The sequence below is a fragment of the Monodelphis domestica genome, chromosome 3 (genome assembly GCF_027887165.1).
Source record: "Monodelphis domestica isolate mMonDom1 chromosome 3, mMonDom1.pri, whole genome shotgun sequence".
NCBI lineage: Eukaryota > Metazoa > Chordata > Mammalia > Didelphimorphia > Didelphidae > Monodelphis > Monodelphis domestica.
The window spans coordinates 57390800-57416888 of record NC_077229.1 but is presented as its reverse complement, the minus strand read 5'-3'; the positions used below and the strand labels follow the sequence as shown (position 1 = coordinate 57416888).

Below are 26089 nucleotides of genomic sequence, written 5' to 3'. Positions count from 1 at the left end.
CTCAGATTTTTATAAACTTGACAGAGTTCTTATTATAGTTTAAATACGAGACTTCTGTTCAAGAAATTGTCTATGAAAATTTCCCACAATTTTCTGTCTTGACTATATTAGTTTTAGTAATGCAAATCCATTTTAATTTAATATAATCAAAATTTGAATACATCTTTTTGTCATGAATCTCTGGTCTCTTTGGGGTCAGGTTAGATCAGGTGTTTTATTTGGAGAGCATGAAATCCAACTTAGGTGAATCAGGTTGCTTTCCCAACTTGTTATCACAGACAGGAAATTGTCATTTATCTTGGAAACTGAAAGTTGCTAGCTTTTAAAGTGGTTATATCAGCTACAGCTCAGCAGACAATCAGCAAATTTTGTCAGGCAAAAATAACCAAATGTGTATTGTGGGGCTATGGGGAGAATTTTGTTTTGGACTAGATCTATGATTTTTCAGAATTGTAAAACTCTTTTACCAAAGTAGATGGGTCTTCACTTTAGAGTCTTAGAGAGTTGCCTCATGTGTTGAAAAATCAAATGACTTGTCCAAGGTCATCCAGGCAATGGTAGGATCAGGGGCAGAACTGGATCTCATCTTCTAAACTCCAAGGTCTATTCATTCTTCCATGTTGTCTCTCACATGGGGGATATTAGGAATGGTATAGATTATATTGGACAGAGGATTGCAAGGTGAGATAAATCCCCTTTCTAGTATAGAACAGAACCTTTTCTGCAACTTACAGACAGTTGCATGTGTCAGAAATAGGTTTGAACTGACAGCTTTCTTGCTTTTAGTCTGACTTTCATGAGACCTCTCAAAGAGCAGAATGAGGCAGGAGATGGGAGAAAGGGAGGAAGTATTGTTATTATTTGTTGTTCATTCAAGACAACATTTGGTGACACCAATAGAAGTTTTCTTGGCAAAGATATTGGAATGGTTTGCCATTTCCTTCTCTATCTCATTTTACAGATGAGGAAACTAAGGCACAGAGTTAAGTGATTTGCCCAGAATCACACAGTTAGTAAGTGTATGAAGTCAGACTTGAGCTCAGGAAGATGACTTTTCCTGCCTCTGTGTATATCCATTACACCTCTTAGCTGCCCAGGTACTATTTCTTGCTATTTATTTTGCTTTGGTCTTTAGTTAAACCCTAATGTGTTCTCTGGTTGATCTAAGGACTGTCAGATTGGCCAAGACTTACAAGCTGTGGTTTTGAATAGATTCAGCTCCAAGGTATGTCCTGAACCTGGAGCAGTTTTCAGAGGACCTTAACTGAGCAGGACTCAGGCTCCATATACACATTGAATCTCCTTGATAGAGCATCAGCTTCATGATGACAATCAATCAGTAGATAAACCTTTAAAGGGAAGAGACGGTGACTTTTGTCTCTGTATGCCCAGCAGCAAGCACAATGCCTTGTAGACAATAGATGTTTGTGAGATCAAATTATATTTTCAGAAATTCTAGTAATAAAAATAATAGGACACACTTACATAGAACTTTAAGAGCTGCACTTTCCTCTCAACAACCATATGAAAAGGGCAAATAGGTGGCACAGTCAACAAAGAGCCAAGCCTGGAGTCAGGAGGACCAGGGTTCAAATGTGGCTTCAGACACTTCCTAGCTGTATGAGCCTGTTGCCTAACCCTTTCCCTTCTGTCTTAGAGTTACCAAGGCAATAAAGATTTAAAAAATAACAATAAACAACAATAAAAATTTTAGGAAAGGTAAGGCAAGAGTTATTACCATCTTTTAAAAGGGAAGTAAACTGAGGTCATGAGAGATTAAGGAACAGAATGGTCGGGATCATATGGCCACTGAATGTCTGAGGTACAAATGTGTGTGACTGACAGATTGTAGAGACAGCGGGAAAACCATTTCCATTTTCTTTCCTATTATCTGAGCCACCCCTGCCTGATTGCTTGGCACAGAGAAAGCACTTTAGAATGACCCAGCTTCTTGCTTTTCAATAAAATGGTGGCAATGACAAGAAGAAATCTTAACAGTTTTCTTTTTAAAAACCCCCACTTTCCATCTTAGAATCAATACTATGAATTGGTTCCAAGGCAGAAGAGTAGTAAGGACTAGGCAATGGGGGTGAAGTGTCTTGCTCAGGGTCACATGGGTAGAAAGTATCTATGGTCAAATTTGAACGTAGTACCTACCAGCTCTAGGTGTGGCTCTCTATGCACTGAGTCACCCAGCTGCCCCAACATTTGAAAAGAAGGGAAGATGAGCTTAGTTAAATGCACTATCCTCTCTGGGAGGGCTGGACTGTGAACCAATAGTAGTAAATTTATCTTCTCGGATCACTGCTTTAGACAAATATCAATGACTCACCCTCTTTCTCTGGTCAGGGCTTACAAAATGTCAGACAGGAGTTGGGTGTGAACCACAGAAGCAGTTCATGAAGGCACCGTAATAAATGAATTAAATTCAACAAATATCCATTAGACAATGATTATGTGCCAGGTATTGTGCAAGGTAACAGGAATAGAAAAGCAGGGAACTTTCACTGTCCTTGAAGAGCTTATCTTCTCCTGTATTTTGTATTTGACTGTTTGGACCTGGAATGACATGGGAGCTCCATGATGTGGAAACTCCTTTCAGAGTTGTTGATGGTCAAAGTCTTTTTAACTTACCATTTCAGAGATTTGCTTGGGGTGGTGGTGGTAGATGACCTGCCCCATGTCAGTCAGCTAGTATGTATCAGTTGGAGCTTGAACCCGAGTTTTCCTGGGTTCTCCATTGGATTGGGAAATCCTTGCGAGCAGGGACTATTTTTGACTTTTCTTTGTATCTCCAGGGCTTAGAATACTGCCTGCCATATTAGAGGTACTGATTATATCTTTATTTGACTGACTGACTGACGGTTATCTTTTCATGCCCACAGAGAAGCCCCTTACCTGACTCTGCCTCGTGACCAGCTCTGCACTCTGGGCAGTGGCATGTGAGGAAAATCTCTCTCTTTCCCATGTGTCATCAGGCATTATGTTAAATGCTAGAATCATAAGTAGAGGCAAAAAGCTGTTCCTGGCCTCAAGGAACTTACATTCTAATGGTGTGGGTAGGAGGTTAGGGGGGTGGCAATTTGCATATAGGTAGGTAATAGGAGATATGTACAGAATAGATGGAAGATAGCAGAAGTCAATTTAGCCTAGGGTCTGACCCTGTGGAACAGACTAAATCACACAAGAGGAGTAGGCATGAGTGTGCATCACTTCATTACTTTAATTTCCCTTCCCAAACTCATCCTTCTTTTGAACTTCTCTGTTTTTCTTGATGGCCATCATTTCTCCAACTGGTCTAGATCTTCAGCTTCAGTGCCATCCTTAACTCTCCACTCTCCCTTAATCACTCTCTGTTCCCTGGACTTGCTACTATCTTCTAGATATTTCTTTGGAAAATCTAAGTTAGTTGACAAATTCCCTATGCATCCATATCTTTCTCTTCAGACCAATTCCATTTTACCACTTCATAATTTCCCTTTGTATCTTCAGAGCTTCAATCTGGAAATTCTCCCATTATTCCTTGCTTAACTTTCTCTGTGGAATTTTAGTCCATGGAATCTCATTTAATCTTGCTCTGAATTGTTTCAAATAGGAGTTAACAAAATCTAAGATGAATATCAGACAACGCCTGGATTTCTATCTCTCTTTAGGAAAAAGTGATCATCTTCCCTAATGGTTCCTATCATTTTCAGAAGAACAACTGATTTTTTCCTGATTGAAGAAGGTGCAGAAAAATCTTTTCTTGGTTCTTCTCACTTTGGAAGAATGAAATAATCATTAACATAAAATTTTAAAATATTCTGATATCTAGTCTTCTTATACCTGACTCTTCTCCACCTACTCTTTAATCCAGTGACACTGGCTTCCTTGCTGTGCCTTGCAAGTGACCATCTACCAACTCTTGTGCATTTTCACTGGTTGTTCCTCATACATGGAATTTTCTCCCTCCTCAATACTACCTTCTAGTTTCCCTGGTTTTCTTAAAGTTCTAACTAAAATTCTAGCTGCTGCTTCTTCCTCTTACCTTCCATCTAGGAATCAATACTCTGTATTGGTTCCAAGGCAGAAGAGTGGTAAAGGCTAGGCAATGGGGGTCAAGTGACTTGCCCAGGGTCACACAGCTTGTAAGTATCTGAGGCCAGATTTGAACCTAAAACCTCCCATCTCTGGACCTGGTTCTCAATCCACTGAGCCACCCAGCTGCCCCCCACCCAAGTCTTTATCTACCTTTCTTAATCTTAGTGTCTTCTCTCAAAGATTATCTCCATTTTGCCCTTTCTATATCTTGTTTGCAGAATAGTTGTTTGTTTTTTGCTTTCTCTATTACATGGAGTTCCTTGAAAGCAGGGACTGGCTTTGTTTGTTTGTTTGTTTTTGTCTTTCTTTTTATCTCCAAATGCTAGAGCCTGGCACATAGTAGGTATGTAAAAAGAAATAATAAAAATAATTTTGAAAAAGTAGGTATGTAATACATTTAGATAATTTAAATCCCCCATCATTTCTATATCTTATCTTTGTGCCGGGCTTATGATCTGTTTCTCAAATCCCTAATCTTTTTCTCTTTCAGTTCATTTAGTCTGTAATATACTCCAGTGGCAAAATCAATTTTGTTTCTTCTTCTATTGACCTTCACCCAAATATTTTCCACTGAGATTTCTGCCTTTGTTTCTTGGATTTCCTCCTATGAGTATTCAGACCTCCTTAATGAAGAGTGATAAATCTCTTCTCTCCCCCTTGTTTCATTTGAATAAAGTATTCCATTTTAGGTTTCCTGCCACCAAGACTGAGTGACACCTATGAGGTTAAATTTGTCTCCTATCATTAGGACCTCTCAACCTTGGGCACTTGTGTAGATACATTTGGGATCAGGAATTCTACAACAGAAGTGATTCATTTTTAGGGTTTTTTTTTGTCTTCTGTGGATCTCAGAATGTATCAACCGATTCTATCTCCCCTTTCCATTTCTTCTAGCCACTTCACTTATTGGTGAATTCTGCCCAGAATCTCCATGTTGAAGAAGGTACCAGACTGGTCATTGCTGATTCTCTTGATTTAGCTTCCACTGCTTCCCAGGAGCAGGCTTATTGGCAAGTTCTTCTTCAAGCCTCTGTTTGGAAGAAAGACTCTGACCAGCCAGTGCTCATTCCCTCATTCTCTGGTCATAGTCGTCATCCCTTCTATATATCCCAGCTTTTCAGGTCCCTTTTTATGTGTTGCCTTAGTATGCAAGCTCCTTGAGGGCAGGGGCTATCTTTCTTTTATTTCTTTTTATTATTTTTTGCATAAAAACCTTTACCTTCCATCTTAGAATCAATACTGTGCATTGGTTCCAAGGCAGAAGAATGGTAAGGGCTAAGCAATGGGGGTTAAGTGACTTGCCCAAGGTCACACAGCTGGGAAGTGTCTGAGGCCAGATTTGAACCTAGGACCTCCCATCTCTAGGCCTGACTCTCAATCCATTGAGCTACCCAGCTGCCCCCACTATCTTTCTTTTAGCTTGAATTTGTATCCCTAGATCTTAGCAGTGTACATTGTACATAATTTGTATGTAATAAATATTTGTTCACTGACTGAGTCTTCTTTCTTAATTGTAGCCACTCTACAGTGTGTAGTTTAGTGTCTGTACAAAGTGCCGTTCTTGGCATTAGACAGTTTCTGAATATTTACTAGCTCTATGATCCTGTACAAGTCACTAACTTCTTTGACCTTCAGTTTCCTCCCATGGAAAATGGGGATAATGATAGCATTTACCTCATCTGGCTGTGGGATTCAAATGAAACAATGACCGAAAACTGCTTCACACTTTTAAAAAAAACCCTTCTGTTCCATTTTAGAATCAGTAATGGGTATTGGTTCTAAGGTGGAAAGAAGAGAGGTAAGGGCTAGGTAATGGGGGTTAAGTAGCTTGCCCAGGGTCACACAGGTAGGAAGTACCTGAAACTAGATTTGAACTCAGGTCTTCCCATCTCTGGATCTGGCTGTCAATCCACTGAGCCACCTGGCTTCCCCTTAACCACCTAGCTGCCCCCATGCTTCACACTTTAAAACAACTATAAATCAGTTGTCATTATTTTTAAATCAACTGATCAATTAACTCCCATTAAGCACTCATTATGTGTCAGGCATTGTGCTAGGTGCAATAGATGGTACGGTAGATAGAGCACTGAGCTTGGAGTTAGGAGGTCCTGAGTTCAAATTTAGCTCCATATACTTGTTAACTGTATGACATTGAGCAAGTCACATAAATTCTGTTGGTCTCAGTTTCCTCATCTATAAGATGGAGATAACAATAACACTTACCTCTCATGGTTGTTGAGAATATTGGATAAGATAATATTTGTAAAGTTAAAGCATCATATAAATGCTAGTTATTACTAATTGTTATAATTACAATTATTATTAAGTGGGTAAATACAAGGTAGTTAAATATAAGATAGTTTCGGAGGGAGGGCAATAGTGAACTAGTATGATTCATTAAAGGTTTAATGCAGAAGGTGGTGCTTGAACTGCACTGTTAAAAGGAAGAGAATGGGGCAGCTGGGTGGCTCAGTGGATCGAGAGCCAGGCCTAGAGATGGGAGGATCTGGGTTCAAATCTGTCTCAGATACTTCCTAGCTGTGTGACCCTAGGCAAGTCACTTAACCCCCAATGCCTAGCCCTTACCACTCTTCTGCCTTGGAACCAATACATAGTATTGACTCCAAGGCAGAAGTTAAGTGTTTTAAAAAAATAAAAGGAGAAGAACACTTTGGGTAAAGGTAGGTGAGGAGTACATCCCGGGAATGTGGAATATTTAGTTTGACTGTCATTATTCAAGATCCAATTCACCTCCTCCAGGAAGCCTCCCTTGACCATTTCAGTCCATAGTGATGTCTCTCTACTAAACAGAATTTCATCCTTTACTGTTTACAGGGCTTTCCCCATATCTCCCTTCCCTCACTGTTTAATGGAGAATAGGGTACACAGTGAGTGAATGCAGAGGAAAAACCTTTTGAACTGAAGCACAGTTAGGACTCTCTCTGGGCTCCTGAAATGGTATTGTTCTCACATCCATGCTCTCCTGAGCTCCAGGCAAGGAGCTGTCCATGTGTCCCAACTTGTGGGACCAGTGTTCCACAAGAATGGAATTGCTGCCTGTTTAATCCTTTCGTTTCAGTTAAAGGAAGGTATATTTCCCCTGAGGATACAGATGAGTCACCAGTTGCAGCTGAGTGCTCCATAAAATCTGAGGCTGACTGGAGCTACAAATAAACTGTGAAATTGGGAAGGTCAGGTTTAATATGTTCACTTACTGGGAAGGATGACTTGCTGACTTGCACATGTCAGATGGTTTCCAGAGACTTTCAGTGTCCCAGCTGCTGTCAGCTGGAGGATGGAGAGAAGCCTTCAGCTTTTGGGCAGATCATTGGACCCAACAAGCTGTGCACTGTCCATGGTTCTGACCAGAATTCTGCCTCACTGTCTAGTTCCTATTAAGATAATTATTGTTCAATGAAGGAAACTATACTATAGTGGATAGTGTACAGGGCTTGGAGTAATCTGGGTTCAAAAAATAATATAATTTTCCTTTATTCAAAAATATTTTTCCATGTTTACATGACTCATTTTCTTTCCCTCTTCTCTTCTCTCTCCTCTTCTCCCTCCCATAGCCAACAAATGCTCCCCCAAATCACATATCCATATAAACAAATGATAAGCCATTTGTTTTTCATCTGTATCTCTATTCCCACAGTTTTTTCCTCTCGTGAGTCCCTTGGGATTGTCTTGTAGTAGCAAAGTCCATTACATTGCATTCACTTTCTGTGTACAATGTTATCTTGGTTCTGCTCATTTCACTCTGCATCAATTCCTGGAGTTCTTCCAGGTCATATAGAAATTCTCCAGTTCATCATTCCTTCTAGCACAATGTATTCCATCTCTATTATATATCACAATTTGTTCAGCCATTCCCCAATCGAAGGGCATCCCCTCATTTTCCAATTTTTTGCCACCACAAAGAACACAGCTATGAATATTTTATACAAACATTTTTAAAATTATGATCTCTTTAAGGTATAAACCTAGTAGTGGTATTGCTAGATCAAAGGGTATTGCTAGATCATTCTTCTAAAGTCCTTTGGGCATAGTTCCAAATTGCCGTCTAGAATGGTTGGGTCAATTCACAGCTCCACTAGCAATGTATTAATGTCCCTATTTTGCCACACTATGTTCAACATTTATTATTTTCCTTCAATGTCATAATGGCCAATCTGTTAGGTATGAGGTGTAGCTCAGCATTGTTTTGATTTGCATTTCTCTAATTAGGAGGGATTTAGAACACTTTTCCATATGATTATTGATAGTTTTGATTTCTTCATCTGAAAACTTCCTATTCATGTCCCCTGACCATTTGCTAATTAGGGAATGGCTTGATTTCTTGTACATTTGACTTAGTTCCTTCTAAATTTGAGAAATTAGAGCTTTGCTGAGTTCAAATCTTGATTCTGATACTTATTTGCTTTGGGACCATGGGCAAATCCTTTATTCATTCTAGGCCTTCATTTCACCATTTGTAAAATGAAGTTGGAAATATTGAGAATTAGTATAGCACAGGGAAGTAGTATAGTGAAGGGAATAGAGAGCTGGCATTGGAGCCAGGATGGATACTCTTCTTTTTTCATGTCTACTCTTTAATAAAAAGGGTTTTGATTATAAGGGAACTTGACTAAAATGAACATTCTACAAAATAGGTCCAAGAAAAAAAGATTTCTTGGTTCTGACTGTGATCCCTAAGATTCTTCCTCTTTCAGTGGAGTGTAATTAGCTTTTCAGGAAAGGTTGGGTGGATGGTCATGGTATTGCCAAATCTTTGTGGGTCCTCTCTCCCCACCACTGAAAAGACTTTCAGTATCTCATTAAACCCAATTCCTTGCATGTGCATATACACCACCTTCTCCTCCTTTTGGGCACACAGTAGCTTCATCACACATTTGGTTTTCCTTTCTGTCATCCTATGGTACATAGAGGTAAATTAAGTCAGATAGGTCTTCACATTTTCTTTTCCATATTTAGAAACGGCTTCATCATCCATGAACCCCATTGTGCCAATCAGAGGACAGGTGACTAAAGATGACAGTTGGGATGATTTTCATAGTATAGTTTGGAGCCCAATTTGCATTCAAAAAGACTGTGGGACAGTTTTCTTCTAGTGGAGATTACGTCTAGAGTAAAAAGTGCTTTTTCACACGTATCACCAACAGCATAGATGCCCTTTCTATTGGTGTTCTGGAATGTATTGACCAGGATGTGCCTTTTGTCATCAATCTGAATGCCTAGCTTATTCAGATTCAAGCCCTGGATTTTTTTGGGGTGTACCCAGTGGCCCTCAGAAGGAAGTCAACACTTCCAGGTACTGTGTAGATGGTGGGTTTCCCATTGGGGTTGGCCATCACCACAGTCAGTTTCAAGCTTAAGCAGGTCTTCTTCAATTCCTTGACCTGGCAGTACTTCAGGACCTTGACACTGTCATTCTCCAGTTCTTCAATGAAGTTGGAACTAATGAATGCATCAAAAGATCAAAGTGCCTTTTCCTGTCTGGAAGCCAAGGGTGGGTAGGAAGCCAGCTATCTCCACAGCAATGTACCCAGCACCCATGATCACAATATACCTTGGCAAATCTTCCAACTAAAAGAAGCCATCACTGGTCATTCCCAGGCTGTCACCAGGGATCTGGTCTTCACTTGGAAAGTCTGGAATGCCCCCCTCAATGATCAGAAAGTGGGGACAGCAGGATTTCCTCCCATTCACCTCCATGATGGGCTCAGGGTCATTTGTGAAGGCCATGTGGGCCTGAATAATTTCCATTTTGAACTTAGTGAGGTTATTTTGATAGATGGTATTCAGATGGCTGACATAGGCATCCTATTTCTCCTTGATAACCTTCCAACTGAATTTAGCATTATAGCTGTCAAATCCATAATCCTCTTGATTATGAATGAACTCTGAGTGGACCATGGTGTTCCACATGAACTTTTGGGACATGCATCCAACCTTCATGCAGGTATGGCCCAGCTTGTAACTCCATCATGGGGTCCTGGGCACCAAGTTCCACCCCAACCCAGGAGGCATTAGCCATGGATGACTAGGAAGTTGGAGCTAGCAGAAGGCTTGCAAGTCATTTAACCTCTCAGTCCCCCATGCTCCTTTAAGACTCTTAAGTAGTAAAGCAGGATTTTTTACTGTCAGTAAATACTGCTTCAGGAAAAAGACCCCTATGTTGTTGGTTAGTAATTTCAGTCATGTTCAACTCTTTTGGACCCCATTTGGGATTTTCTTGGCAAAGATAATGGAGTAGTGTGCTATTTTCTTCTTTAGCTTATTTTGCATATGAGGAAACTGAGGCAAAAAGAATCAGGTGAATTGCCCAAAGTCACACAGATACTAAGTGCTTGAGACTAGATTTGAACTCAGGAAGATGAATCCTTCTGACTCTAGGACTGGCACTCTATCCATTGTGCTATCTAGAGTCCCCTAGGTGATCTGATGAATTCACACATAGGAACTGAAAACAAACAAACAAACAAACAAAAAACCAAAATAACTTATAGAATCTACTGTGAGGATTAAATGAGGCAATCCATGTAAAGTGCTCTGCAAAATTTAAGGCTCCACATAAATGTCAGTTATCATTATTAAAGGAACAAAATAGTTTCTCTGTGTTCTCTGAATGTTATAGGATTTAGAACTGGAAGAAATATTAGATGTCATATATCCCAGGCCTCTCATTTTTATAGATAAGGAAGTTAAGGGCTAGAAAAGGGAAATTACAGCCTCAGTTTCCTCACATATGAAATGATGCTTCCCACCTGAGTCTTTTAATGTCTATTTTACAGGGCTATTGTGGTGATTCTTCAGCTGCATCAAGAATTTTTTGTACCTTAAAGTGCTTTATATTTTAGCCACAATAATTTTTATTTTATTCTTGACACTTAATTTCATCAGAATAGGAAAATATTAGTGTATTAATCTCCTTCACTGATACAGATTGGCAGTTCCTCCATGACTTAGAGAATATTGCCTGGAATAGTGAGAAGATAAGGCTACAGACAGTAAGCATCAGAGGCAAAACTTGTACCCAGTCCTTCCTGACTCCAAGGTGGACCTCTTTCCATTGTGACCATATAGTTATTATTCATTCATTGATTCATTCATTTATCTATATCCATTTATTATCTATCTATATCTCTCCATCCATCCATTCATCTATTGATCAATCAATAATCCCTAGAACTTCAGTTTAATTTGTGTAGAAAATTCCTATTGAAGACAATTCTACCAAAACAGATCAGTTGTTTGGTCATTTTAGTCATGTCCAACTCTTTGTGACCCCATGTAGGGTTTTCTTGGTAAAGATCCAGAAGCGGTTTGCCATTTCCTTTTCCAGCTCATTTGACAGATAAGAAAACTGAGGCCAAAGTGACTTACCCAGGGTCACACAACTAGTAAGTGTCTGAGATCAGATTTTGAGCTCAGGAAGATGAATCTTTCAGACTTCAGGTTCAGCATTTTATTTTTTTTTGACTTGTTGATCAGTAACTATTTTGAATGTCAGTTCTCTATGGTTCCTATAGAGTATGGCGAGATGATTTGCTTAGGGTTACAGAGTAGATGTCAAAGATGGGACCGGTCATCCTGACCTAGAAGCCAGTTTTCAATCTGCCATACCACACTGTCTCCTTGGTTAGTATTAGTGGGTCTTCAGGAAGACCTAGGTTCCAGTCCCACCTTTGACTCAACTGACTCTGTGATCCTGGGAAAATCACTTAAACCTTTAGGGCTCTAGACAGCTCTCTTAGACTAGAAGTTGCAGAGATGTTGACTTGCATAGGAAGGAGGAGTTTCCTTAATGAATTGACAAGTTAATTAATTTCCAATGAAATTCTATTGGGGAACAGAACACCAACCACAAACCCAGGAATGCAAGTAAAATAAGAGTGGGAGAGAGAGTTTCCTCATCCAGGAATAACACCCCAATAAAGTCCCAGGTTCTGCCCTTTCCCCTATTATTGTTATCCCCACTCTCCCAAGTTCAGATAGCCTGGAGTTGTCAAAGAATGACTGGGTGCTTTTGTTATCACAAAGCATCTCAGAGGGACATCCAAGAGAGTTTGGGTGGGGGTAGTGAGAGGCAAAGGGAGGAGGGAAGGAGAAACTTTCCGCAGCTGATAAGTTTCCATGAACATTCTGACAAGTCAGGCTGTAATGGAACACAACGAATTGAATTAAATAAACTTGAAAAATTTATGGCGTGTTTCATTCTGTGTCACAGAAATGGATGTGGTGCTTTGGCTCATAAATTTTTAGAAAGGGACTTTCCACTCCCCCAAATGCTGGCTGGCCCCAAACCTTTTCCCTTATCTTGGAGAAGAGAGGATGCAGAATGCAGAAGAATCTGAGTTTAGCCTTCCAGACATTGACTCTGGTGAGGGTGGAGGAGGTCTCCAATGAGATTCAGGCATAGATACACACCCGGCTGGCAGGGCCCTGGGTTGCCAAAATGGAATTTAATTTAGGCAGTTTAACTGAAACGCCTTAATTAATTGACAAGTTCATTAATTTACCGAGAAGCTGTCCCAGGAAACAAAACACCAGCACACAAACCCAGAAAGGCAATTAAAGGCACAGCAGAATCATCTGGTTGGTTTGGATTGGTCACAGGCAAGGGAGGAGTTAGCAGCACCCCAGGCTTTGGTTTTTGAGCTCTGTCAGCTTGTCTGGTGGTCCCTGTTACCTTCTAGTCATTTTCTTTCTTTCTTTTTTTTGGTTTTAAAATCCTTACCTTCTGTCTTGGAATCAATACTGTGTATTGGTTCCAAAGCAGAAGAGTGGTAAGGGCTAGGCAATGGGGGGTTAAGTGACTTGCCCAGGGTCACACAGCTGGGAAGTGTCTGAGGCCAGATTTGAACCTAGGACCTCCCATCTCTAGGCCTGGCTTTCAATCCACTGAGCTACCCAGCGGCCACCCTTCTAGTCTTTTTCAAAACCCTGTGCTGTTTCTTTTGCTAAAATCTGCTTTTCTAAGAGTCTCTGGATTTAGAGGCAAAGGATTAGGTGTCAAACTCTGGCTCTGGCACGTGCTACCTGGGTGACAATTCACTTAACTGGTTTGTGCCTCAGTTTCCCTGTGGGTAAACATCCAAACATGGGTGGAGACTTGGCAACTTACTAGACTAAGACAAGCTATTGAACCTTTTGGGGCCTCAGTTTCCTCATTTATAAAATGTGGCATTTAGGCTAGATGACCAATACATTCCCCCCCCCCCAGTAATATTGTATTGTATTTCCTCCTTACTTACATGTAAAACCAATCTTAACGTTTGTTTTCTGACATTTTGTGATCTGAACTCTCTTATTCCCTCCTTCTATGAGACAGCAAAGTAATCTAGGTTATACATGTGCCGTCATATCAATACAAATTTCCATGTTTATCTTTTTTTGTGAAAGAAGTCACCTATCACACATAGAAGAAAAGACTCATAAGGGAAATAAAGTAGAAAATGGTATCTGCATTCAGACTTCATCAGTTCTATGGTTGTGGCTAGCATTTTTCATCATGCATCCCCATAGTTGTCCTAGGTCCTTGCTGATAACAGTTAAGTCATTCATAGTTGATCATTGAACAATATTGCTGTTACTCTGTACAACACCCTCCTGGTTCTGCTCCCTTCACTTTGCATCAGTTCATAGAAATCTTTTCATGTTGTCATCATTTCTAGTCCAATCTGTATATGAAAAGAATCCCTGTGATAAGATCCCTCACAATTGCTCATCTAGTCATTGCTTTGATAGCAGTGTGATGTAGTATATGGGGCCCTGGATATGGAGTCAGGAAGACTTGGTTAAAATACCCCCTAGATTCTCACCAGTTTAGCTATCGAAACCCGGACAATTCACTTAACTGGTTTGTGCCTCAGTTTCCCTACAGGTAAACTACATGGGTTTAGACTTGATCATCTCTCAGATCCCTTTTAGCTCTAAATCTATGGTGTAATAATGATTCTATGAAGATCTCCAAAAAGGGGGAAGCCATCCCCATGTGAAGCACTCTATTCCATCAAGACTTTCCTTATATCAAGTTTAAATTGATCTCTCTGCAACATCTACCTATTGTTTCTAGTTCTGTCCCCTGAGCCAAGCATAGCAAGCTTAATCCTTCCATTTGATAACCCTTTGAATGCTGAAGCATTCAACTGTGTCTCCCATAAGTCTTCTGTTCTCTAGGCTAACAGTTCTTTCAACTGATTCTCATGTGGCACCAACATCAGCCCCATCACCATCCTCATCCCTTACCTTGGACATTCACCAATTTTTTGACATCCTTCTTGAAATGTGATGCCTGCCACTTAACACAATATTCCAGATGCGATATACCACAGAAGAGAGCAGAGAAACTCTTGCTTCTTCATTCCTGGAAACAGTTCCTCTCTTCATGGAGTCTAAGATTACATTAGCTTTTTTGGCTGCTATTCTACCCTGATGACTCATTCTGAATGGGCTTGTCCTGTTTAGTTGCAGCTGGCAGAATGCTGGGAAATATTTCACTGCTGGAGGATGGACATCTGCAAGGCCAAATACAACCTGTTAAGGAGTGAAATAGTCATTCTGGCAACTGGTTGTGGGGCCTGATGGCCTCAGTTTCCCTACAGGTAAACTACATGGGTTTAGACTTGATCATCTCTCAGATCCCTTTTAGTTCTAAATCTATGGTGTAATAATGATTCTATGAAAACCTCTGAAAAGGGGGAAGCCATCCCCATGTGAAGCACTCTATTCCATCAAGACTTTCCTTATATCAAGTTTAAATTGATCTCTCTGCAACATCTACCTATTGTTTCTAGTTCTGTCCCCTGAGCCAAGCATAGCAAGCTCAAGGTCCATGGTTGCTTTGGCATCCTAGAGACCTAAGGTGAGGAAATGGGATAGAGATAGAGCATCGAAGCTAAGAGAAATTAAGAGGATTGATTTATCTCCATGAGAGCAGAGAGACTGGAAACAAGGGAAATTTGCATGATATCTGAAATTGTTTCCAAAGCATATCAGATATCTTGGGTGTGCTTGTTCTATGTATAATGTACTAGTTATATGGTATGATCTATAGTGTATAGAATGCTGGACTTTGAATCAGAAAGACCTGAGTTCAAATCCTATATCAGATATTTTCTAGCTGGGTAACCCGGGGATATCACTTAAACCCTCTCCTGCCTTAGTTTCTTCATCAGTTAAATGAGGATGCTGAGCTAGATAACTGCTGACATTCCTGCCAGCTCTAACTTTATGATCCCTGAATTGTTCTAGGCTTCAAACTTTTCAGGGTGCATATATGATGGAGATTCAAGAACCTGGCTAGAAATCTCTGAAAGTATCAAGTTGGCAACATGGTCAAGTGGTAATCTGCCATTTCCTCCAGAAGCATCAAGGTTTAGGGTTGGTGGAAATTGGATTTGGTGTCAGAAGACTGAGGTTCAAATCCCATCTTTGATTGTATTACCCATGGCAAGTCACTTAACCAAAAATGCTAAGCCCTTTGTGCTCTTCTGCCTTGGAACTAATCCTTCCTATCAAGTCTAAGAAGAAGGCAAGGGTTAAAAAAATCCCATTTTTGACTTTGAACTAGTGACTCCCACCTAGGACCTCAGTTTTTTCATCTGTGAAATGAGAGTCTGGAAGGTTTTTCCATGTCTAAATCTATGATTTCATGGCCTCGTTTCAAATGTTGTCATTGCTGCTTAATAATAATAATAGCTGTCTAATATGGTACTTGAAGGACTGCAAAGCTTTTTATGGATATTATCTCATTTAATCCTTACAATCACCCTGTTGAGTAGTTGTCATTATTAGCCTCATTTTGCAGATGAGGAAACTGAGGTTATAAATGCCTTACCCAGGGTGACCTAGCTATTAAGTGTCTAAGTCTGGATTTGAATTCATTTTGTCCTGATGGCATCACCTAGCTGTCAATCATTAGCTGCTTGACCTTGGCCATTTCATTATCCTTCTAAGCCTCAGCTTCTTTATCTAAAAATGAGAGAGTTGAACTAGACAGTTTCTAAGGTCCCCCTTGCTTCTTAAGTATAGTGATCTCAGCATAAAATTAGATGGATTTGATGATTTGAAGAAAGGCACAACCATTGTTTTGTGGTGAGGATTCATTTTCATAAAATGAGAGCCACACCTGAAATATATTAGGCTTGTTTTAAATACAGGATTGTACATTACCCTGTGTGGGAAAGTAGAAAAAGGGCATCAAACCTCTCATTTTCAAACCCTTAAAGTGCCAGGGAAACAGCAGTTATTATGTTCCAAATTTACAAGGAATACCCAGTGATTTACAAACAGAAGAAGAGTCACATTCACCAAACTCTTGGCTTTCCTGAGATTCTCATAGTTTAGCAATCTCAATATTTTTTGTTTTTTAAGCCTCTTTCAATAACTGGATAGTGCATTGTGTATCTTTTTTTTTAACTGAAAAATTTTGTTTAATTAATTTAGAATATTTTTCCATTGTTACATGATTCATGTTCTTTCCCTCCTCTTCTCCCGTAGCCGATGAGCAATTCAGCTGGGTTTTACATGTGTCATTGATCAAGACCTATTTCCATATTATTGATAATTAGAGCATCGTTTCTCTTGATAGCTCCAATGCATACTCATCATCTAGCCTTTGAAGACCTCCTACGAGGTGGGATACTTTAACTTGTGAGGCAGCCCATTCCTTTCAGGATGGCTTGGTCAGTAAGTCCTTCCTGATCTCAATCCTCAGTTTGCCTTTTTTTTTTTTTAGCTTCCTGTCTTTGCTTCTGATTCTGCCCTCTGAGTCAATATCATTCTCTCTTCCTCATGGCAGCCTTTCAAATACTTAAAACCACCCATTACATTCTGTCTGAATCTTTTCTTCTCTAGACTAATCATTCCCTATTTATTCGAACTGATGTTAATATGGCCCATTTTCCAGTCCCTTCACCCTCTAGAGTCACTCTTCTTTGGGTTTCTTTTTGCTCTTTTGGGGGAAACATTTCCTGAATTCTCATGTGCTCATTAGGAATGCAAGAAAAGAATAAAAATCTCCTTTTGGGGTCCAGTTTTAATTAGAAGAGGGAAATTTTGTAGTTTGGGATAAAAAAATTCCCTAAGAGAGCTAATATCGTGCCTGGCCCAGTGTGTGATGACTGTGGATGCTATTAGCCTGTTATAAATCACATCTCCATCCCCCAGCTCACATTATGCATAAAGATTACTGTTCTTGGCTGTGTAATCCCAGGTTATATACTCTGATAGTCAAAACACTCGGAGTGTAAATTTCAATTCAGCTCAGTATTTGCTTTGGCTGGAGAGTTACAATATGTGGAATGTTCATTGAAACAGTCAGCGGCATATTATTCCCTCTAAATTATGGACTGAGATTGGGGAGGGCAAGCCATTGGGAAAGGAGGCTACTGTCTGCTATAGCAGGGATCAGGGCTTCCAGTCTGGTTCCTGGGGAGCAAAGAGTCAGGACCTCCCTTGCCTTGTCCTAAGGATTCACCTTTGAGCAGAAAGTGCCCAGGCCATTATGTAGAAGAATTTGACATTTCCTGCTTGGCCTCTTGGGAAAGAACTTGGGAAATAGGTGGGAGTTACAAGGAGCCAAATTTAGGAGTTCATTGTAATCAGAGTTGTCTATCAGATGTATAGACTCCCTCCAGATATTAGAGGGTTATTCCTTACTGGAGGTCAAGAATGGATGACCATTTGTTGGGGATTCTGTTGAATGAATTCTCTGGCTAGTGTGGGTTGGTCTATCAGAGGAATGGATTCCCTCCAGACATCAGAAGGTTCTTTCTTACTCAAGGTCTGGAAGTCCAGGTTGGATGACCATTTGTTTGGGATTCTGTTGAATGGATTCTCTGTCTAGCATGAGTTGGACTAGATGATCTTCAAGGTTCCTTCCAATTTTGAGATCCTATAACTATAATATTGAAGAATTAAAGAACACACATAGGAAGGAACTAGATGACCCTCTCAGTTTAGTTCAAACCCATTCAATGCACTGAAAATCCATTAAGAATTCACCATTCCAATAGGTCTTATCAATGACATATGTGAAACCCAGTGGAATTGTGCTTCTGCTAGGGGAGAGTGGTTGGGGGAAGAGAGGGAAAGAACATGATTCTTGTAACCATGGAAAAATATTCTAAATTAACTAATTAAATAAAAATTTCCCAAAAATAGATGTTGCCCTAAAAAAATTCACCATTCCACTTATAGAAAGCCATGACATATGGGTATATTGGAAAGTGGCTTGGATCTAGAGTCAGGGATGGGTTCAAATCCTGTCTCATACTTATAACCCATGTGACCTTTGGTGGGCATTATGGTAGGTAGTGGGAACATGCAGGCAATTAATGAGACAATCTTTACTTTCTTAAGGAGGTTTCATTTTATTGAGATTAGGTAACACGTACAAAAAAGCAGATACAAAATGAAGATGGGATAATTTTTGTGGGAGGGAAGGCCACTAGCCTTGGGTGAGAGAAATAGCCAGGAAATAATTAAAGTCAGTGTTTGAGCTTAGCCTTGATGGAAATTAGGGATTTTAAGAAACTGTGGTGAGAAGGGAGAGAGAGCACTCTAGTTATGGAGAAAAGCCAGTACAAAGATATGCAGATGTTAGATGCAGTGATGTATGTGTGAGCAATAGCTGGGGCATGGAGTGGATGGGAAATGGAATGTCACATGCGAGGAATAGCACAAAGGAGTCAGTTTGGCTGGGCTGTAGAGTCCTTGAAGAAGAAGAATTTGTTAGAAAGCCAGAAAGGTAAGTGAGGATCAGGCTGCAAAGAACTTTCAGTGCCAAACAGAGAATTTTGTATTTGACTCTAGAGTTAATAAATATCCTGGGAAGAAAATCTCCTTCAACCTTTATCAACTAACAACTTTAAGAAGGTTAGCGGGCAACCAACTATTTATAATTTATATATAAATTATAGATGTCTATATAAATTATATGAACATATTTATTTAGCATTTATTTAATAAATACATATTTATATGATCTATTTGAATGTAAATTTCCATATTTGTATAGTGAATATATTTATATAGAGAATATGCATTTATATTTATATGCTAGTTAATCTAAAAGTGTTTATTATCCCCATATAGCAATTTTGGTAGAACATTGATATAAAAAAGATGAGTCTTTACAGGAAAAAAATCATAGTTTATTGGAAAGAACCCTAGATTTGGAGTCAGAGCAACTGGTTTCAATCTCAAGCTCTGCTCATTTCTTTTTCTACAATATGGGGGCAGTTTGTTTTACCCCTTTGGGTCTCAGTCTTCTCTTCTGAAAAATAAATGGGGAAGTGAGCTCTAAAATCCCTTATATATGTAATAGAGGGTCATTCTGGTGGTAAAGAGAGAGAAGGAGAAAGATTGGAGACCTCCCCTCTCAAAACAGGGTTCAGGGGAGACAGCTGCTGTTTAACTTGGCCAAGGGAAAGGAGAGGGGGAGTGAGCAGTTCCCCTCTTCAGCCTCCCCTCAGTTATGGCTGCTCACCCCAAACTGCCTCTTGACTTCCTTCTACTACTAATGTCTTTCCAGAGAGAGAGAGAGACAGAGAGAGAGAGAGAGAGAGAGAGAGAGAGAGTTACCCTCACCCCTCAAGCTGGAATTGGATTACACTCACACTAGAGTCAGTTGAGGAAAGATGACAAACTTTATTCTAACTGATCAATTTGGGAATAACACAAGGAAATGGCTGCAGGAAGGGTTTTTGTGAGGAAAATGGGAAAAAAGGTGTCCCTATTCTAGCTACCCTTACCTGCCTCCTCAAGTTGGGGAACCCAGTCCTTGGTAGCCTTGGACCCTTGAGAAATTCAGGCTTGGACGGCATTGGTCTTCTCCCCCACTGGGCACCATTCAGACCCAGGGCACCAGGAGCTGTCTGGTAATCTTGACTGCTTGGTGTCTTCTCAAACTACCATTTCAGTTGGGAGTCAGTGGGGGTGGGGGGGAGGGAAGGGTGTCCAATCACCAGGAGAAAGATGTAAGTCTTTCCTTAGGAGCAAAGTCTTGATCAGACCTTTCCTTAGGCTGTCTCAGGATTGAAAGCTAACTGCCTCTCTCTGACAGACTCTCTTGCTCTCCCAAGATTCCAGAATATCTCCTGGGGCCCCTCCCCCACTGTGGCTGAGGCTCCAGCAATTTCCCAGACTGTAACTCCAGTTCTAGGGTTTGAAACCTCTATCACATATGAATAGATAGTATGACTTCTTCCAAATGGACTTTCTTTGTTTCTCCATTTGTTATCCTCTTATCCTTTCCTGACCCTGTGCAATTATTTTGTATATAACTTTGGGGATGAGGGGAAGTATGGATAGAGAGCAATTGTCTTGAAAACAGTCTGGAAGTTTCTGTGGACTACTAGCTCAATGTTAGCCTGCAGAGTTATGTAGTATCCAAAAAATCGAAAGCAGGGGCAGCTAAGTGGCTTAGTGGATAAAGAGCCAGACCTGTAGATGGGAGGTCCTGGGTTCAAATCTGGATTCAGACACTTCCTAGCTATGTAACCATGGGCAATTAATTTAGCCCTTATCTCTCTTCTGCTTTGGAACCAATAAATAATAAAGATTCTAAGATGGAAGATAAGGATGAAAATTAAACGTCAAAACTAATGCAATTCTGGTCAGCACAGAGAGGGGCATAGGTTCTGAGAATGGGGAGGAGATAAGTGAATTGTACTCCACCTTTGTCAGGCTTCATTTGGGATTCTGTCTTTAGTTGTGGGTACCACAGTTTAAGAAGGAAAGAATGTCAGAAGGAGGACAACCTGGATACTGAAGGGTCTTTAATCCATGCCACATGAGGGTTGGCTAAAGGAATTGGGAATGTTTACCTCAGAAAAGACTAAGTGGAACAGTTATTCTCAAGTGCAAGCAATGAAGAAGTGACTGGACTTGTAGTGAAGAAAACCTGGGTTCAAATTTCACCTTGAACACTTGCAAGCTGTGTGACCTGAGGCAAGGCAAATTCTCTTGGTCTTGATTTTCTCAAATGCAAAGTGATGAGGTTGAATTTGCTGAACTCTAAATGTATAATCCTATGAAGTATAAAAGGGTTCCTGCAATAAGAGGGATTAGATTTGCTCTGTTTGGTCCATTAAGGTAGAACCAGGCACAATGGGTGGAAGTTGTAGAGTTGTATTTTAGACTTGATGTCAGGAAATTGTTTCTTACAATTAGATCTCCCCAAAATAGAATGGGCTGCCTAAGAGGGGATTCTGATTCCTTGAATATCTTCAGCTAGAGGCTAGGTGACCACAAATAGATTCCTTTTGGTTATTCTTTGAGCTAGATGGCTACTGAAGTCCCTTCCAAATTCTTATTAATTCTGTGTGTTGTAACCTCAGCAACAGAATGCAACCTCCTTTGACAGCAGTAACTTTCATATTTATATTTGTATCCCCAGAGGTGGAATGGTAGCTCAGTAGATAAAGTGCTGAGTGTGGAATCAGAAAAGCCTGAATTCAAATCCAGTCTAAAGCACTTCCTGGCTATGTGACATTGGATGTTATTTAACCTCTTCCTGCCTCAATCTCCTTAACCTTAAAATGGACATAATAATAACACCTATCTCTCAAGGCTATTATGGAGATCAAATAGGATAATATTTATAATAAAGCATACTCCTGGCACATAGTAAGTGCTCTATAAAAGCTTATTCCCTACTATCATGCTATAAGAAATGACAAAGGGGAGGGTTTTAGAAAAATCTGCAAAGACTTACATGAAGCGATGCAAAGTGAAATAAACAAAACCAGGAAACCATTACATACAGTAACAGCAATGTTGTAAGGATGATCCGATGTGAAAGATTTAGTTGCTCCAAACAGTGCAATGATCTATGGCAATTCCAAAAGTGATGAAAAATGCTATCCACCTCTAGAGAGAGAACTGATGGACTCAGAGTTTGAGACACAATTTTTCCATTTTGTTTTTGTTTCCTTTTTTTCCGTATTGACTAACATGGAAAAAATTTGCATGACAACATTTATAATAGGTATCATATTGCTTACTTTCTCAATGAGTGGGGAGGGATTGGAAAGAGGAATAAAATTTGGAATTAAACATCTTTTAGATGTTAAAAAAATAAATAAAAATTGTATGTTAACAAAATTTTTTATTCCATTTTCTTTCTCCCTTCCCCAGGATCTAGTGTCATATTTGACACATAGTAGTCACTTAATAAATGGCATATTCACTGAATGACCTATTAGGACAAGAATTATACATGATAAGAAGTTGTGGGGAGGTTGTGATAGACTCCAGTTAATGAGCTTCAACATACAATGACAAGATCATAGAACCAGCTAATGGTAGGACTTTTTAACCTGCTACCTATGAACTTGTCTTAATTTTTTTTTACAATTGCATTTTGAAATAAACTGTTTTCCTTGTGATCCCATGCATTTAGAAACCTTATTCTGAGAAAGGATCCATAGGCTTTTCCATATTTCCAAAGTCAGTCAGGGAACAAAAAAGAAGAAGAATCCCTGACCTAAAGAAATGAGCAAATTTATTTCAGAATTTGAGCATTTCACAAAGAAATTTCCTTTGAGTCACTTTGACTTTGAAAGGTATCAATAGACAGAGGCCTGGACTATCCTATGAAATAAAAAGGGAAGTATTGAGGTAGAAGGGGTGTGATGAACTTTGGAGCATAATGAGAAAAAATTAAAAATTAATTATATTCTATAATATTGTTATATATTATAAATATTATCAATACATATCTGATTTCATTTATAATGTTGAAGAAAGAAGATGTTTGTTTCCCTAGGAATCTGTGGAAACTAGTATGTGTTGGGGGAGAGGTCCTTTAATTAGATTATGTAATGGTAGTTGATCGTTTTGTAGCAACTTGGGGGGGGGTCAGTTATGGACATTATGGACACTGCAGATGTAGGTGTGGATGACTGAGGATAGTCTATTGACTCAGAATCAGACTCCCTTCTCCCCATCACAGCACTATGAGTCAGCATCTGAAATAATTTCCTCTCAGATTCCTCTCTGTCTAAGCATTATGAGCTATTTCTTTCTGGGCACACTTACCACTGGGGATCATGTTGTGTCTGTATAGCCAGCTGAAAAGCAACAGCATTCAGCCCAACCAGTCATTTTTGGCAGCAAAGACTTAAACAAACCTGGTGTCAGCAGAAAACATAGGGTAGGGGAGCTCAGATGGGGCTGTGCACCAGGGATAGGAGTTGGCAATGAAAGTAGAGATGGAAGAGCTCAGCAGAGGCTATGAACCAAAGACCCGAAAGGCATTGTAGCCATCTTTTCATGGACTTCTGTGCTGTTGTGTTCTGGTTGCATCGACTTAACCTTTCCAAAAGGGGGATTGTAGTTTATAGGAGAGTGAAAAAAATATGAAAGGTTCCAAGCAAGTGGGAAGGGCAGAGCCACTTGCTTGGAATTTCCCAAATTCCTCTCCAAGCCATTTAAAAATAATATCTCAAGGGGGCAGCTGGGTGGCTCAGTGGATTGAGAGTCAGGCCTAGAGATGGGAGGTCCTAGGTTTAATTCTGGCCTTAGATACTTCCTAGATGTGTGACCCTGGGCAAGTCACTTAACCCCCATTGCCTAGCCCTTACTACTCTTCTGCCTTGGAGCCAATACACAGTATTGACTCCAAGATGAAAGGTAATGGGTTTAAAAAAAATAATACCTCAAAACAAATTCTGGAGTAACAAAACAAATAAAATGATAGGGTGAAACAATTTTCCATTCAAAGATACACTTAGAAGGTCAGCAAGAAAGGTCTGTCTCACTGGGGTGAGATTGGAGTGCAGCTTTGTGCAGGCTGTGTCTCTACAAGCCAGCAACGGATTTTGAGGATGAATAGGCACTAGTAAATTCTGGAGTTCTCAGCCCACAGATCCTGATCAGAAAGAGATTACAGGGGAACCTTTTTCTCATGCTGTTTTCAGGACTCTATTGCATTGCCTTTCCCATCGGTGATTTTGGATTGCAGACTCATAGTGAGAAGGAGCACTGGCAGGATCAAGGATCCTGGTTATTGTTCCAGGGCAGAAAAGTGCTTGTCATCACTCACAGACCAAAGCATAGCTCAGGAGAGCAAAGACCACACATGTCCTTTGATCATACCACCTTGGAAGCTTGAGACAGTGCTTGCTCCACTCCAAGGAGCAGAGTCCAACTGTAAAATAAAGTCAAGAAATAAGCTGGAAAAATAAATGAATAACAACAACAACAACAACAACAAAACCCTGACCACTGAAAATTGCTATGATGTCAGGGAAGATCAAAACAAATTCAGAAGATGATAAAGTCAAAACAATTACATGCAAAGTATCAAAGAAAAATATGAATTGGTCTCAGGCTCCTTCCCTTGACCCCAATTCCTGGAAGAGATCAAAAAGTATTTAAAGAAGCAAATAAGAGTGGTAGAGGAAAAACTGGAAAAAGAAATGAGAATGATGCAAGAAAATAATGAAAAAAGAGTTAATAGCTTGACAAAAAAGGCACAAAAATATTAAAGAGAATAACAGATAGGCTAAATGGAAAAAAAGGCACAAAAACGTACCAAAGAGGAGGATTTCTTATAAAGCAGAATTGGCCAATTAGTCCAACCCTCCAAGATCACACAGGCAGTAAGAAGTAAAGTGAAGTGAGCAGAACCAAAACACTATACACAGTAATGGCAATATTGTATGATGATCAAATGTGAATGACTTCACTTCTCTCAACATTATGATTCAAGACAATTCTGAAAGGCTTATGATGAAAAATACCATCCATCTCCTGAGAAAGAACTGATGAAATCTGAATGCAAATTAAAGCATGATTCCTTCATTTTTCCTTCCTTCCTTCCTTCCTTCCTTCCTTCCTTCCTTCCTTCCTTCCTTCCTTCCTTCCTTCCTTCCTTCCTTCCTTCCTTCCTTCCTTCCTCCTCTCTCTTTTTCTCTATTTCCTTCCTTTTTTCTCTTTCCCTCCCTCCCACTCTCACTTTCTTCATCTCTCTCTCTCTTTCTTCTTATATTTCCCATTACATAGAGATATAATTTTTAACAATAATTTTCTGATTTTTTTGTGATCCATGTTCTCAACCTCTCCCTCCTTCCCCAAGATGGTAAGTAATATGGCAGGTTATATATGTTCTAGTATGCAATGCATATTTCAATGTTCATCATGATGTGAGAGAAAGCACATATCAGTTATATAAGGAAATAAAGTGAAAAATGGTATGCTTCAATCTGCATTTAGAAGCTGTCAATTCCTTCTATGAAGGCAGGCAGCCTTTTTCATCACTGTGCAAAGGAGATTTACCCTTCTCCACCCTGGTCTGGGGATGTGCAGGTGCTGCCAGGTCCTGTGGACTAACTGCAGTGAGCCTGAATGCTATTGTGTGAAGAAATCATTGAATGAATTGACTCATGAGGATAGAATGGCAGATGAAAATGGGGAGCAATAGAGACAAGAAATCATGAGATGGGGGCAGGGTGATGTTCCCTTCACTGCCCCTCTGGGTTATGTGGGCAAAATAGAAAGCCATACTTGGCTTCTAAGCCATGATATATGAGAGTTAGTGGGTGGAGAAAAGGTTTGATAAATTGAGGCAAAAGAGAATTTCACTCTCTTCTTTTCTGTGTTTGTTTCTGATTGGACTTCCTTGTGAACATGGCTAGGAGTCCCTAATGGTGGCTGCAGAATAGCAAGCTAAATGAAGGCATCAGGAAAGTATCATTTATATCTCTTTCCTATTTTTTCCATTCCCCCCTATTGCTTTTGATTAATAAAATTATTAATTTATGGTCAGTCTCATGATTTTCACTCTTACATTTTGGTGACCACATAATTGAAGAAAATATTTAACCATCAGTTAGGGGGAAAGAGCTCTAATGTAGGATTCTGTGATTGTCCCCAGTGTTGTTCTCTGATGTTGTTTTAGGAGTCTTTGAATGGCAAATATTTATGAGAACAGTCAAGTCAGGATTTTGTAGACCATCTGTTTCCCTGTGGGGACTTGCATTTCATAAAGGAAAAA

The 26089-nt window shown here is 39.8% G+C and overlaps 1 pseudogene; it reads right to left on the bottom strand.

Moving 5' to 3' along the window:
- Window positions 1–8788: 8788 nt before the first annotated feature.
- LOC100028647 (glutathione reductase-like) overlaps window positions 8789–26089 on the bottom strand; it is a 145983-nt pseudogene continuing 128682 nt past the window's right edge.